The sequence below is a fragment of the Sapajus apella genome, unplaced genomic scaffold, assembly GCF_009761245.1.
Source record: "Sapajus apella isolate SASKATOON/1434 unplaced genomic scaffold, GSC_monkey_1.0 scaffold15, whole genome shotgun sequence".
Lineage (NCBI taxonomy): Eukaryota > Metazoa > Chordata > Mammalia > Primates > Cebidae > Sapajus > Sapajus apella.
Window position 1 is genome coordinate 11046955 of NW_022436955.1, and position 3619 is coordinate 11050573.

Below are 3619 nucleotides of genomic sequence, written 5' to 3' on the forward strand. Positions count from 1 at the left end.
GAGGAAACTTTTTTCCCAGGAGCCCGCTGATTACACAAAGACAAAGACCTCTGTGCTGGGCCGAGCTCCCTTATCTGTGCAACTGAAGCTTGATTTTTTTCCCCAGGCTGCTCTATGTGTGCCTGCAGCTTTGATTTTTCAAAAGAATTTTACCAAAGACTAGCCTTAGCTGTCTGCCCAACTGATTTTTTCCTTTTCTCCTCCCTCAGCATCCTGCAGTAGAGAGTTACCTTTGTCCCCAGATTGCCTGGTCCTATTTTTGAAAATCCTGCTGGCACCTACTGCTGAAGGCTGTGGCTGCATAACTAATAGTGAGTTACTCTGATCTGGGTAGGGCCTGATGGTCTTCACTTAACCTTAGCTGAGCTCTCCCAGGCCATGAGCGTCCCAAGGTCAGCCTGTGACACTCACAGAAGTCCTGGCCTCCAGTGCCTTCCCCCTGTTGTGGCCTTGTGGGTTACATGGGCCAGCACCACCTGCCAAAGTCAGGGCCAAAAACCTGCCTGTGGGAGCCAGATTTGGCTTTTGGCTTGGGCAAGTATTGACTTTGGGCACATTTTCATCCCAGAAGGAATAACTTGGGGTATGGGATTTCATTTTGTCCTTAGCATAGCCATGAAAGCCACGTGTGCAGGGTATTTTGTTGCTAAGATAGCAGTTGGGCTATATGTGAGCAGTCCAGAGAAGTTTAAACTATAGAGTCATCTGGACATTGTCACAGTCTTGTCTGAGGTCACATAGCTTGCAGGCGGTAGAGCTGAGAGTCATACTGAGGAGTCTGATCCTGTAATGAGCCCCTGGTCACTATGCGTGGAAATAATGACACCTGGAGTTCCAATTTTCAGCATAGATCCACTTTGTTTGAATAATAAATATGTAAGAGTATTTCTCCAATTACACTTACACTTACACACACACACACACACACACACACACACAATTATGCCATTTCTCATCTTCCCTGAAGCACATGGCCCCTTGGCCTCTCTTTTATTGTCATATTTTTTTTTCCTTCCTTCCTTCCTTCTTTCCTTCCTTCGTTTCTTTTCTGAAGTCTGGCTCTGTCACCCAGATTGGTCTGTAGTGGTGTGATCTCAGCTCACTGCAACCGCTCCTGGGTTCAAGCAATTCTCCTGCCTCAGACCCCTAAGTAGCTGGGCTCACAGGTGTGCATTACCACACCCAGCTAATTATTGCATTTGTAGTGGAGACGGGGTTTCACCATATTGGCCAGGCTGGTCTCAAACTCCTGACCTATACTTTTTTTCAGAAACAGAAGATTAGGTCTGTATTTCAACATTAGCAATGACTGCATTCTGACTCAATATTGGGGAAGTTTTGAAACCAACCCAATAGTCCCATAGACAGCTTTTTTGGATAAACATAGAAATCAACCCTTCTAATCTTAAAACTTGAAACTTACATTTGTTTTTTTTTTTTGTTTCTTTTTGAGTCGGAGTTTCGCTCTTGTTACCCAGGCTGGAGTGCAATGGCGCGATCTCGGCTCACCGCAACCTCCGTCTCCTGGGTTCAGGCAATTCTCCTGCCTCAGCCTCCTGAGTAGCTGGGATTACAGGCACACACCACCATGCCCAGCTAATTTTTTGTATTTTTAGTAGAGACGGGGTTTCACCATGTTGACCAGGATGGTCTCGATCTCTTGACCTTGTGATCCACCCGCCTCGGCCTCCCAAAGTGCTGGGATTACAGGCTTGAGCCACCGCGCCTGGCCTACATTTGTTTTTTCTGAGTTCTGCTCTCAGAAAAGGACCCCCAGACCTCTCAAAAAGTAGCAAGGAACTGAAACCCACCGGATCATCCCATCCAGACAATAGACTCAAGGCCCCTCAGTCATCTACTTGCTTCCCTACCTCTTGCATTCATTTTCCCACACACAGTTACATTTCTTCCCTACTATATAAACACCTAACTTTACTCCATCAGGGAGATGGATTTGAGACTGATCTCCCATCTACTTGCCCGCAGCACACAATTAAAGCCTTCTTCCTTGGCAATAATTGTCTCAGTGATTGGCTTTCTGTGTGGTGGGCAGCAGGACCTAGACCAAACCTGTGGTGTTTTGATAACAGTTTGAAGAGTGTGAGTTTCGTGTGAAGGGGGAACCATAGATGGCAGGCAAAGATGTAGAGCTTCAGATTTTTTTTTTAATAAAAGCGAAAAAACAGAACTTTTTTTTCTGAGACGGAGTCTTGCTCTGTCACCCAGGCTAGAGTACAGTGGCGCGATCTCAGCTCACTGCAACCTTCGCCTCCTGGGTTCAAGCAATTCTTCTTCCTCAGCCTCCTGAGTAGCTGGGACTACAGGCATGTGCCAACACACCTGGCTAATTTTTGTATTTTTAGTAGAGACAGGGTTTCACCATGTTGGCCAGGCTGGTCTCCAACTCCTGATTTCAAGCCATCCTCCCGCCTCAGCCTCCCAAAGTGCTGGGATTACAGATGTGAGCCACCACGCCCAGCAAAAACCAGAACTTTTAAATGATGTTTACATGTCTAGCTCCAATAAATGCTACGCAGGTTTTCGGTTTCCTACTTCCAGGGTAACTGGATAACATTTCTGCCTTCATGGTGGTTCCAGGCTGAAGTACCATGGGTCCAGAAGTGAAGAGTTCCTTCCTCCTGCAGTACTGCTGGGTCTCCTGGAGGAGACGGTCTGTGTAGATGGGGTTCTTAAAGGTGGAGGGAGGAGGAGGTTACTTCCTAAAGAGGAGAAAGATAGGGAGTAACTTCAGTGTTGCTTTTGCAGAGTTGTTCACGACAGGACTTCTATTGGGCCCTGCAGTTTCCAGCAGCACAGCCCCCAACCTCCACTGTCCCACACACTTAGCTTCCTGGTTCCAGTCTCGAGGGATTCCACTCACTTCTGTCCTCGTTTTTTTCTCCCTAGGAATGAAGTAACAGCTGAAGAAGTCCCAGGAGTCTTCCCATGTCCTCCCAGCAACCTGGGCTCGAGCCTACTCCTGGTGTTGGCAAAGGGAACCATCTTTGAAGGTGAGGCCTCTTACTGCTGTAATAAAGAGAACAGAGGGCCAGGCGCGGTGGCTCATGCCTGTAATCCCAGCACTTTGGGACGCCAAGGTGGGTGGATGGCTTGAGGTCAAGAGTTCGAGACCAGTCGGGCCAACAGGGTGAAACTCTGTCTCTACTAAAAATACAAAATAATTAGCCAGCACAGTGGTGCAGCATGCCTGTAGTCCCAGCTACTTGGGAGGCTGAGGCAGGAGAATCACTTCAACCTAGGAGGCAGAGGTTGTGGTGAGCCAAGATTGCGACACTGCACTCCAACCTGGGCGACAGAGCAAGATACCATCTCAAAAAAAAAAAGAAAAAAAAGACCAGGCGAGGTGGGTCACACCTGTAATCCCAGCACTTTTGGAGGCCGAGGCGGGCAGATCACCTGAGGTCAGGAGTTTGAGACCAGCCTGACCAACATGGAGAAACCCCGTCTCTACTAAAAATACAAAATTAGGGCCAGGCGTGGTGGCTCAAGCCTGTAATCCCAGCACTTTGGGAGGCCGAGGCGGGTGGATCACGAGGTCAAGAGATCGAGACCATCCTGGTCAACATGGTGAAACCCCGTCTCTACTAAAAATACAAAA